The sequence below is a fragment of the Bombus huntii genome, chromosome 13 (assembly GCF_024542735.1).
Source record: "Bombus huntii isolate Logan2020A chromosome 13, iyBomHunt1.1, whole genome shotgun sequence".
Lineage (NCBI taxonomy): Eukaryota > Metazoa > Arthropoda > Insecta > Hymenoptera > Apidae > Bombus > Bombus huntii.
Genome location: NC_066250.1, coordinates 6,725,453 through 6,739,098, shown reverse-complemented (window position 1 = coordinate 6,739,098; position 13,646 = coordinate 6,725,453). Strand labels below are relative to the sequence as shown.

Below are 13,646 nucleotides of genomic sequence, written 5' to 3'. Positions count from 1 at the left end.
AAGACACACTCCTAGATTGAAGATCAGACGTGTTTTTGCCTAAAGCACACGCCGCTCAACGTTCTAAGCAGAAGCTCCTCGTTATTATAGTTGGTTACTCAAAAGCAAGCTATCTTAAGGAAACTTGTTTAAATTCATTTACATTCGCACGCACGTTTCTCGCGATCTTCGTGAACCTGAATTTGTTGCAGAACATAAATTTCAAAAGTTAAATGTATCATCGATAATATGCAACATTTATTTGTTCTACGATCATAAAAGATGTGACTCCGACGTGATCCATACAACAAAACTTGTTGATTTACATTAAAAAGTTTCGTATTAGAAATAAATGTTTCCTAATGACTCTTTAAATTTATCTCTTAGAAATTACAGGTACTTTTTCAGAACTTTTTCTTCATCCAAATATTCATATAAAAAAGATTCTAAAACGTATCTATACGTTCCGTTCAAAAACACAAGTGTTTTATACGACACGGTTACACGCTTTTTAACGTTGAAACGCCGGAAAGTAGCCAGCGTAACAGCTGCTCCACTTACAAGTGACACTTTACAATGACGCATATATTTTTGCCGGTGCGATAATCCCAAGGCCGCATACAACCGTTTCCAGTAGTTACCGCATAAGTGGAAAATTTGCGAACGATTTCACGTTCACGATTCACGTTCACGTACTCGATTCTTTACAGGTTCTAGGCGAAATAGTAATTCCAAAGTTTTCAATAAGTTTCTAATAACTTTTCGCTTCATATTCAATCCTCTAAATCGTATTAGATTTCGATAAAGAATAATTTTGCCCAGGTAACACTTGCAGCCAAAAATGTATATATACAATTTTCCAAATTACAATTAATTAAGTATAAAAAATTAATATTGTCTAGTTATATAGCACCTGCAATCAAAATACAGTGTTCGAATGAAATAAGAGGAAAGTCGCAGGTTTTTCATTTTATCGAATACGGCAACGATGAGTGACGATCTGATAATGAGCGCGCACGCGTGCTACCTCGTCGAGTTCCCGTAATCAATTAACGAGTATAATCCGTTTTATTTCACGGTTACGGTGAATCGGTTTTGTTTTTTTGTCGAGCATCCTGTCTGATTCAGTTGCACACACCATTGCTAGCGGATTGTCATGGCCTTAATTAATTCGACGTGTCCAAATTGCTTATATCGTCGATTGACGCGAAACGCTTATTAAAATTATCTGCATATGACGATTTCATCGGCATTCTGACTCTCAGCAATTATCGTTAATTAAGTATTCCAAAGACGAAGATAGCGACCATGCGTAGCGAATTTCTATTAGCCTGCGTTCTCGAGTTGTGAATATACCTTTGCAAATGATATCCTTGCTTAATGAGTCGACGATTTATTCCAATTTAATTGTGCAAGTTATAGTTATATCCAAGTGTAACATATGGAAAGAGATTAATAAAATATATTTTCTGACTCGTGTATTTCTGATTATGGGTCAAGTACATTGCAATGGTTCATTATCGATCTATAAGTTTATTAGATCAGAATCTTTAGATCAAGGAGAAGGCACTTGTACCGGATGATCTCTCCAAAGATCTTGTTTGCGAATACTAAAAATAACAGCGTGGCACGAGCTCTACGGTATTCCAGAGAGAATATTAATCTCATTCGTATCAATCTATATGCATATTAACCCAGAGGATAACCTCGGTAGCGGCACACCGACATTGATCTATTAAAAAAAATTCTTTTCATTGCGAGGTACGCGATGACTGAAACTAATTCCCCAATTTCCATAATTTTTTACACTCCCTCCCACATCCTGTTCTCTATACGTACATGGAACCAATAATTCCTTTCGTGACGGTGTTTCACGGCCCTGGAACCGTGACAAAGGATTCGATGCACCAATGCTGAGCATTGACATTCCAACATGGAGCAACAGGAGGTAACGAAGTGTGACAATCGGTAATTTTTCGGGATTAGGCAAAAATAAACGGTAAACGTATAGCACGGTTCTTCATGCAACGTCGAGATCCACTGATAAAATTTACAATGACTTAACTAGCTGGTACTCTTTGCACGAGGAAACGATCTTACGTAATTCGATCATTTGCATCGATGATGCATCGCCGCGAATGGATTCGAACACGCGTTATCGCATGGATAGGCCCACTGACGATAATTGTGCGTCTCATGAGCCTTCGATTGTTAACGTTAGTTAGCGATTGGTATCGTTAGACTTGGTTTCGCGCACTCACCGAAGCAACAACTAGAATTGTCATCCGGTTAATCCCAGTAGAAATTATCGTAACGGTCTCCACTGTTTTGGTGATTCGATAGGATATCAGTTTTCATATGCGACCGCAGTTAAATGGACCGCCACACGCGGGTAATGGAAACACGGGTTGGGTCATCGGATTTAATGATACGTCTAATATTTACAGCCTCTATTGTATTGCCATCTGGTGTTTGCTCTATATGCGAATTGGAAAATGTGGGCTTGCTTTAGAGTAGCTTGTTTGATGTTAATACAATTTTCATTCGATTCCTTGCATCTTTGAAATGATGATATTTAGGTGATATTTATTGCAGTTGCATCGCTACAGTGACGATGACAATGGCAATGACAATGACAATGTGGACATTTTTATTTGATTTTCCTTTTTTTGGAATATGGGAGAGGAAAGAAAAGGCTGTATAGATACGTTTGCAAAAATATATAATTTCGTAAACTTCATGACATCTGTGATATCGACACGTGAAAAACGTAAAATGTGGGGTAGCTACATAAAAGCTCGTTCATGCAATTCGTATCCTTGAAATATCGACGACTATTACAATTTTTAACCTCTCGTATGTCATTGATGTTGCTACGACGACGATGATAATGTGAACATTTTTATTTGGTTTTGCTTTTCTGGATAAAAAGATAGGAAAGAAAAGGAAGCTACCGCAAAGATAAATTCGCAGACATTCGTAACGTCTTTCTTCTGAGGAAGAAATTTGTAGTTTCAAATAGTTTCATGCTGAAGCGTGCTGAAGTTGCTCATACATTGTAAAAATCTCTAGAGGGCAGATGATTAATATTCCCGACGATAGATGTAGCCGATAACCAGAGCAATGCATACAGAATACGCGAATCGTCCTCAACACAAAAGCCACAACAGCTCTCGTCGTGTTTTCCGCCTTCGTTCATATTAACAGTGAGTGAAGGAACAAGGAATCAGTGATGCAACGAGTCTTGGATTGATGTGTAACGCGTGCACGGCGCGAGGCGTGTTCTCAAAGTATGTAATCGTCGGCGAAGAATTTGCCGAAGGATTAATGCCCTTTCAACCGTTCGATTCAGAGGTGCTTCGTCTTCTCGGTCTAGCCATGTTTCATAATCGGTCGGCAGCCAGCGTGGCTAACCGAGCGCAGAATTTGTTTCGTAAATCAGCCGTGTAGAATCGACGAAACACGACGCGCGTACCCTTCTTAATGCGCCACGTGAGATTTACGACCTTCGCCGAGGAATGCTTCTCGAAATGGTAAAAATGACGAACTTGACTCGTCGAATCGTAGATTCTCTGTGTATTTGGTTTCCGTAAGTTCTACCATGTCATCGTCTCGTGTCATTTTTTCCGCATGCCACGAGACTCGGAGACTGCGTTCGAGAGGATCGATAATACGCGGTTGCAGCCTCGCGCAACACGAAACTGCTTTTACTTGTCGACGACACGCGATGATCCGCTCTTAAGGGACTTGGCTCTCTGATCTCCCGTTCGAGAGCTAATTATCTCTGACCAACACGTAATGTTTCGGCCGAGAAACGGTCTTAGAATCACGTGGCGCTAATAATGCCGGAAACGTGTCCCTGAAGAGTCGTTGGGGGACGGTTCCGCGAGAAAACGTTGCGTGACTCTCGTTACGAGCTCGGTTCTTCGACGTCGGAGCGTGGGCTGGTTCGTTTGTGTTCTCTTCTTTTGAATCTCTGAGAAAATTTGCTGACAGAAAAGCGGAGAGAATGGTACGCTAATGTCCTTTGAAATTCTGTAGTTATAAAGTTCATAGATCGGAGCCTGGATAGTAGGATTTATTTGAGTGTCGTGTAGCTTGATACCATTTGGAATCTCTTTGTCAAATTGTTTTGTGACACGTGAATATAATGGCATGATGTGAAAAGGCAAAAGCCAGTTCATCATTATCATAAGTTTTTACGTGTACGTATGATGCCGCGCTTAGTAACAATACAGTGCTCTTTCTTCTCTGGTTCAATCACACTAATGGCAGTCAAAAGAGTGAGACTGGCGGCCTGTGAAAATGTTACAAAAACCGAATAGAAAAGTAGTATCAATGCTTTTATTATCATCACGTTTATTTAAGAATTTTAATAATAGTAGTAGTTCTCTTTTATTCGCAGTGGAATAACCTAGAACTCGTTCCTTCAAAAGGGTCCACTACGTCGTTGATGGCACCCATGTATTCTTAATGGATCCACTTAACAAGTCGAATTACGAGCAGATGATGTTGACAGCAGCTCTAAAATTGTGCAGAGGCCATGTTGTTCTGTCAATCATTATTGAATGACAAAACGATTTACAAGCTGTACATATGCCGTGACGTGGAATATTTGCTGGTCAATCAATAATATGGGGTCGTCCATCATTAACTGATCCATTCGGATGAAATCTCTTCAAAATTTACGTGCAGAAAACGGAGATAGGCGTTTCATAAAAAGAGGGAAAGGTATTAAAATTAACGATTAAGATAAGTTTTAACTGCCGTCTTATAATTTTTCTGACATTATTAGGACCTGGTGAAATACAGAGCACCATTATGAATGGACTGCTTTTTGTCTTTATTCTCGAAGAAAAAATCTATCTTGAAAGGATTGAAAACGGGAAACCAATATAAAATTTAACAATGCAAGTTCTGACCCTTGTTGCGTATAATTAATGTACGAATTGCAGTAATTCATGAATGAATAATATCAGTGAATTAACAAGTGTATAATTGCAGTTTATAAACTTCTCTTTTATAACGTTGCAATTTGTAATTTGCAAAATCTTCTTGTAAAATTTCATTCTTTCTCATTGAATGAAACCTGTTATTAGTAACTTCTAATTTGTGACTTGTAAACTTTCATTTTACAAAAAGCTTCAGGTAGTATGAGGTCGACTGCAAAGTTGCTGCTTAACCGCGCATAATTAAAAACGTTTAACGAAGTGCGATACAGAAGAAGTTTCATATAGTCCCTTTGCGGTTATCGATTTACTAGTCACTCCACTCCACACCGTTATTGTATATTCCATGAGAAGTTTGCGGCAACATCCATTACGAAAGCCGACGCGATCGGTGCCATTTAGAATACAGATTTACGAGCGGCAATCAATATCGTTACGAGAACGTTAAGGATTTTCGTGCGAACAGTACACGCCCGCACATGAAGCGCAGACCCTGACAATGAGCGTCTATTCACCAGCTCTAAGCATCCAAAGGTCCTTGAACCTTCGTTTCTCCCGGCTGTTTACTCTGGATCACGTGAAATCGATCCACTTTTAATTTGTACCAATTAGCTGGAACAACGAGAACGCGGTACACAAGCCGACAGCAGACAGTCGTTGGCCCAATGAAATAGTTACGAGGTCGTGACTAGTTGTGTTGAGCGTGTTCGTGACTGGCGGCTGTGTATTTCTCAATTTCAACCGTCGTGAGCTGAGCTCTTCAATTCAATTAGCCAGCTCGCGTAAAACTCGACCGAGTATTACGCCGATAAACGTGCTGGTTAAACCTGCGCCACGATTTGCAAATTTATGAACTTTTCTACCTCGGTGAGCGGTAGATAATTGATATTACGAGATACTCCATTGAGCTTAGAAATATGGGAGAATAATTTTCATAGATTTCTCATGCACTTGGCGAAGGAAAAGTAACATTATACTGTGCTTAGGAAGAGAGAGCTTTCTAGCAACTAATTATTGGAGAGTAACTTTCATTGATTCTTCGAGAGATGAAAAGAATAATAAGAAAAATGCGGTATGTGATTTGTAAATTTATGGGCTTCGTGCTTTAGGGAACGGTAGTTGATTGGAATTACTATCCTCTGTCGAACATCAAAATATCGAAGAATAATTTCCATCGGTGTTTTGTAGAGAAGAAACGGTGAATAGAAGAAAGCGACATTAAGAAGGAATAAATCTTTCGAAGGATGAATTTTCCTAGGAAAATGTACTTATTTTTAATACATAGCGCTGCTCAGAAGATCAACTAGTACGTTCGCGATAAGCATATGAATAGGTACAATGTCTTTATTGAAAGGCCTGGAGAATGGGTTGCTCGTAGCATCTCCGTTTCAATAATTCACGACTATACGAGCAAGGAAAGATACGGCGATGGAAAGGATGTTGTTGGTGGGTCCAAATATGGGATACTGCAATTACGCAGGACGCGAGTATTATTACGTTACATAACCAAACGAGCATAGGCACGTCACGAGGTTCTGACTTACGATTTTCCATGGATAAAGACCAAGAGAGAGGCAGCAAATTAACCACCCATCGAACTTAACTTTCAGACGTATCATCAATTTTTATGATACGACACGCGTTACACATTGCGCAATGACGACGCCTCAGAAATCAATCAGCCTAAGAGACATAAAGTTATTCAAAGATAACAGACAATTAACTTGTCAAAATATCAAGTGAATTTATCTTGCATCCTAATAAATCTTCCAAGACCTCACTGTCGTCGTTAATTATCTTCATTCCGTCGACTCGCGTTAATGCTTAATTAACATCTTGAACTATGTTCACCACCGATGAATTGAATATCTAGACACATGCAAAACGGCGAGAAAATGGCGGATGTAATGTGCGTACCAGTTGCGTAACTCTCGGTTGAGTGTGCAACTATGCGAAACGATCTCTCGACAGATGCGTAGCTCCATCGCGCCCGCAATTGATATTTCTTGCGAGCCACGCCACGTGGCGACGTGAGTAACCCATAGGTGCGTACGTGAACCGTTTTCTGAATGAGCCGCAGGAGATTTCGATGAATCGAAAGATCCCGGCAACTGGCCGTGACAAGTTTATCGAACCTTTTCAAATACAATTCAATCGGCACTTTCAGATACCTTTAGAAAAAACTGGCAGAAGTATATACGGAGAATGATTTCAAAACGATTAATCAAAATCTTGGCTCGATTTCTTAACTTCGACAAGTTCCACGTAACGCACACGTGACTCACGCAAGAAACTCTCTGCAAGAACATTCCTCTGCCACTCGACTTCTTTCCCTCTTGAGATCGATTCACTATAATAACAGGAAGTGCAACATATCCAGGATCTCCACTGGACGCGATATACACTCGAGCAATTAATCGAAAGCCGACGTATGGCAGTCCTTGACTTGGGTTCGCTTTAGCACATTTCACGCCACGCATCTCGTGTCCTATCACGTCGACAGCCTTGATACTTTTCTTGTTCCGTTTTTTTCGTCTCAACGAATAATCCAGAACGATCGGTGAAGTCGGAAAGCTTAGAGTGCTCTTTCTAGTCTCCTCTCGAAGACGTTGACGTTCCGTTCTGTCTGTCGGCGTCAAATCTCGAGGCGTGTCCAATCGACTTAAGCACCGTGTACGCGCGTGTAGAACGCGTAGCAGACGCACACGATCGGTGGAAGAAAGCGGCGAGGCATCGCACGAGAAAAGTAATCGCATCAAATTGCGTTAAATGCCACGCTCGGTCGACAGTCTCTCCTCTTGTCGATCCAGAGTCCATTCAGAGGCAACAAAACAATCGTTAATTGCCGAACAAAAAAACGGCCGATGGGAATCGAAAGACGAAGACCCGAAGGATCGGCTATCCTCTTTGTCTCGTTCCAGTTCCGTTACCTACGCTCGACCGTAATCCCGTCAACGTGAAAATACTCGTGTCGTAGCACGCTTGATTTGCCTCGATCTCGAACACCGTTATCGATTTTCCAATTGTCCCTGTTCTCTTTTTCTCTTTGTTGCTTTTCCTCACCGGCTTTTCCTTTTTTCTTAACCCTTTATGTTTGTCTTTTTGCCACGATTGTCAGGAGCACATGGATCCTTACCTGAAAGCTTGAAAACATGCTCTATTCAGCAGACTGTAAATTTAAAATTAGGCGTATGTTAAAAGAGATGATAATGATATATGCTTGAATATTAATGCTTGAATTTTTCTATTAATTTAGAAGAAGCTTAATTTGAAGATAAAGATTTTATAAGATTTTGGTAATTAGAAACGCTAGTTTTATTATTGCATTCTGGCCTTTAAAAATCAATTTAATCGCATCTACTATTACATTTCAAAATTCGTATTTTGAAATATATCAATTTATTCCCATTAACTACATACTTCATAAGAAACTACTTAATGATATCAAAGTTAGAAAATCAACAAAAATAGACCTATAATATTTGCCCCCCTGTAATCTTCGCTAAATATAGGTAAGTGTTTCGATATTTTTGTGCTGAAATGTATTTTTTTTCTATTCACCTTGGTTGTAAACGACCAGACCCGCCCGTTTTGTCGGCGAGAGTTGCGCAAGAGTCGCTTGGGAAAATTCAAATCATTCCACGGCCGTAGTGCTTTACTCTGTCATTATCCTACTTTTGTTATATGACGCAAGTCGAGACACTCTTACGCTTACGCCTCGCATAAGAGATCGAAAATTATTTTAATCCTATCGTGTCGGGGTTTATCGCGCGGAACTCACGTACGGTGAAATCCGCTGCGAGCCTTTGGTCTCGTTGACAGCTGTAAAAATCGAGCTGATCGAGGTGTGGAATGTCTGACTAGTATTTACTTAGGAACTATCTGGATCCCGTTGAAACGAGATCGATTTTACAGCAAAGGGATTGAAACTTCGCTAACTAATAATAAAGGAAACTTTAAGAACACGTTTAGTCTGAATATATCCATAGGAAAGTATCACTGACAGTCAGTAAATTGTCCGCGAAATTATAGATGGTAATACATAATGTTCCTAAGTTGAAGTAGATTTTTTCTTGTTACTGAAGCTATTAAGGACCAGAGTTGTGTTAACGAAACGTTTCACGAACTTCTTTTTAGTCAGTTTACACTATTTAATTCTATTGAACTCACCATGTAATTGCAAAAAGGAGTTTAAGAAGTTAAGTTTTCTCAGTGTTCTGTTTCTTACTATTTCTTCTTCTATGCAGATCCCACAGTTTTATGGAATTTAAAGCAATTGAAATATTTTGTATCCCCGTGATGAACTGATTTCTTTCAAATTATAGAGATTCGTTTCGTATCTCCAACCTCTTTATGTAACAATTTCTGTAATTATTTCTATAATGTGTCTATTATTCTGATATATATTTATAATAGGTTACGAACGTGGAATGCACGTTTTGAAGCCCCGGCATTTCATCCAACGTGATTACCAACGACGTTGTGCTAAAAACAGTAACGATGACTTGTCGTTCCATCTTGTGATTCCACGAGCGTACATTCCCCGATTACAAGATTTCTGGTATACATGGACTGCATGCACTTGAGATCACAGTTAGAACTAGATGGGTCTAGTCTGTATGAGGAAAGAGGCACTCTTCGTTGAAGGGGTTGTGGAACGCACGAAGGCTCGTGGAAGATAACGCCGAGGCTGATTTAATTAACGATAAGTAATCACGAGGCCAGCGTTGCTTAATTGTAAGGCTGGAGTACATTATTTTCCTATCGCGGTGAAAATTACACATGTAGCTCTATTATGATCAAAATCTTGTGGCTCATTTCGGTTATTTTATAATTCTCATTAAACATGTGGAGCAAAAAGGAAAAGGAAAGAAAACGGGGAAAGTACTTTCGTGAAACCGAGTTACCGTGCTTCCATGTTGTCTTACTCGACTTAAATATATGTTTTAAAAATAAGTATACCTAACATTCTGAATTCTTTTACGTAATAATTGATTAACTAGTGCTATTAATGAACTGAATGTGAAAAGTTGTACACTATATATATGTAGATTTCTGTTGCATAAACGGCTTGCTACCTTGTAATTCGCAAAATTTACATAGAAATTTTACTCGTTTTATTATCGATTTGCTTAACGTCGTGCAGTAGAGGTTTATTAGCAATTATGGTCAAACTAGCAATTACACCTGTAATTCGTGACTCGTAAAGTTTCACTATTAATTTTAGTTTCATTATACAGAAGACTTTGAAGATGCAGACTTCTCTCTCTGAACGATCAAATTAAAAGTATTTTAGTAATAGTAATTTAATTACGCAAATACGCGCTGAAACTAGAAAATATCACTAAAAACGCGATCTTTCTAAATAATGAAATTGAAGATATTCTTCCAAAGAAATATTTTTCTTCCATCAAGCAATAGCTTCACCATCCATTAACACATACCACCCGCATAAAAGAAACATTGCTCTGACGCTTAAACATCGTTTACCAAGGCAAAATTACCGAGCAATTCTCGTTGTATCGTTTACTTCGCACTGTCTCGCGAAAAGTACGGTAACTAACCTCGTAATCGAAGATCACGGTACGCGGATCGGAATCGTTTGACTGTAATAACACGGCGGCTGGATAACGCCGTTGTATGGTCGTTATCCAAAGGAACAGCTGTTTCGCCGGTCGGTCACGAGCGTTTGCCAAGAACTCGGAGAACGTTTCACGTTGAAAACTGGGGAAGTGGAGCGGCCGCCTGGGACCCCGGAAGACAAGGGCCAACGACGAGACGAGAATCATAAAACGCTTCTTTCTCTTCGTAGCCGTGAATAACGCGTCCCTTGAAGTGGCACTCGACAAACGACGACGAAGAAATAACAGTCGACTTGCTCGTTGCACGCTGAGAAATAGCGGACAGCACGAATCACACGAGCAACAGCGCCAATTCGCTATAAAGCGGACGGTTTAATTGCAAGAAACGCGGAAATCGATGGAATTCGCCTTGAAAGGTCTCGTTTACAATTTATCGCGATCAAGCGAAAACAAATCGTAGCAAGGAACGTCTATTAAGTTTATCGCAGCGTGTGGCAGCGCGTTGTGACCGATTTCGTACGTTACGTTTTACAGAACAGTTGCATTGTTCTTGCGTGACTTGCGACGATGTAAAAAGCGGAAATCTTACGAGCAGCCAGTTTGTTCGTTCCCCTTTTGCTGGGCTTCCTGAACGAAACTTTCGAATTAATTCATCCCATGCCTCTCGTCAACGAGTGAAATGGAAACTGTTAACGGTTTTATCGAGTTTTTTTCTCATGCAGACCATGATGTAACATGGTAAATCATTTCTTATCTGGCACGACTACCTTAATAGGCCATTTTAAATTGAAAGAAGTTGATAAGTATTATGTACTCTCTACAAGATCTTCTTTATTTCAGTGGCTCGTGGTTTCTTTAACTGACATTACTGGACTTAGAAGAAACTTTTAATTACAAAAAGTTGGAAGATCGTAATCACGACCGGGAAGAATAATTTTTACTCCGTCGTAGGGGCAAAATTAACTCGGAATAAAGGAAATTTTATATATAATCGAAATCGAATCAACTCGGGGATATATCTTTAAAATCTCATTCAGATTTGTCAAATTATTTGAATTCAAATGATTTGACTAACGAGAAGAAGTATAGAAACTCGAGATGTTTCAAGTCAAACAAACAAGTCATATTGGTACAGTGGTCTCAAGTTACTTGAAAGCATGTCAACTGAAATCTGATCCAGGTTCAAAGAGTTAAATTATCTTCTTTGAATATTATTCTAATATTTAACTCATTTCAAACAAGAATTTCTTATATCTATAATAGTAGAAATATCTAGACACGCTGTGGACGAATAACACGCCTCATAAGCCATTTCGAAGTAAAAGGGGTGGTGTCAGAAAAATTATGAGCGTCCCTGAAACAAACGACTTATTGGCCGCCGCAAAGAACGCGGCGTAGCCTTTGTTCGAGCGTAGAACGGTGTCTGGAACTGCGTGGTATCGTCGTCAACTCGTCCATGGATAAATTCCAAGACGACGTCGAGGGCGTCTGTAACGAAGGGTCGGCGGAAGATTTATACGCAACCTTCCTCCCATATGCGTTTAGTTGAAGTATAGGATTATGATGTTTCCAAGTAACCACGCATGCCCTACGCTCTACGCAGTGACACGTGTGGAACGGTGCCTTTTTTATTGCGTGTTTCTACAGCCATTTAAAAGTAAAAACAGTGGAAAGTTTCTTGGCAATAGAACACGATTGACGAAGAATCAATCCTGATCGTCGTAAAGTTTTCTTTATTCGAAAATGAGCTGGGATAGAAAGAAGAAGTCTTCATTTTTATATTTAGGTACGTGCATCGTGACTTGTATAGAATTAGTGAATTATAAATTAGGAGAGATATTGGAAATATGAATTTTAAAGTTAGGAAGAAAGTGCTGGAAACATAATGGTATTTATTATATTTTAATACTATTGTTTAAGATTATCCGAATACTTGATTATCGAATACCGATTTCATTATTTATTATTAATAGACAATGCTGCTTTATGGAAACTAATATGGAAAATTGGTGTTCATAAATGGGAAATCTCGTAGCACAATTTTGTCTGAATAATTCCTTATCCACAAGCTAATTAATTTTCAAACATCGAGTTGGATAGAGGAAGCGCTGAATTGATAGAACAACTTCGATGATACTTCGTTTTGTTACGCTTATCTCTCCCGCAGATAATTTAAATTTATAATTCGCAGATTCCACAAGAAAATGGTGAAGTCAGCTTGTAATATTAATTTGTATAAATAATTAATTTGTATCATACATTTCTACTATAAATTGATTAAAAAAAAAAGAACCAATACTACTTACTCTACACTTTTCTTTCAGAACTCTGGAATCTTTTCTGTCAATATCATTATTATTTCTTCTGAGAAACTCCTTGTCATCGGTGCAATATAACTTGGAAGCATCAACGAGCAGAGCAATTCTCCTTCGTTTCGCTTTCCACAGGGCCACTGGGACGAAACTTTATGTATCCGGCTTGTTTGATTCGCGACGCGCGATAAATTCACATTTGCCTCGATAGAGGCCCGGAAAAAACGGGGCGTAATAACAGCGAATTTATATACTTGCCGGCTACGATGCAACGGTGCCGTGTACCCTTTTACGTATTAGAAATACACGTTGTGCAAAGAGGCAGAACGTGTAACGCCGGATTTCACGGGTCGAGATTTAGGACTCGCTTTCGCGCGCAACGTTTACCATTTTTCAACGCTGCACGCCGAACGTTAGCTTATTGGCTACGTCCATTTCTGCTCCGGGTAACCAGAAAGCTCGAAGGTATATCGGTGGCCAGGGAAATCACAATTGGCCAAATAATCCACGACCGTTTGTCATCGTTAGGTAAAACCACAACCGACGAATCCGGTCCGCTTCCAAATAGGATTACGGGCAAATCGAGTAATAGTTTCGAAATGAGGAATCTTCCCTCTGATACGTTTCTGTCGAACAACAGCTTCACTCGATTTACTTCTGCCTCAGACAACGTACAGTCGTTACTTTTTCTTGATCTTTTACGGGTCACCGTATTATCTGCGTTATAGAACCGATAACGATGATGAAATTAGTTTCGCGTGTTTGTTACGTTTGTCACATTCCCGAGAATCGTTTAAAAGTTACTCTCTCTTTTGAAAATTCAT

At 39.4% G+C, this 13,646-nt stretch overlaps 1 protein-coding gene across 1 annotated transcript in view; it reads left to right on the top strand.

Moving 5' to 3' along the window:
- The window catches only part of LOC126872317 (tensin-1), a 181,424-nt gene that overhangs the window by 39,134 nt on the left and 128,644 nt on the right, over nt 1-13,646 (top strand). The gene's annotated exons all lie outside the window — the stretch shown is intronic.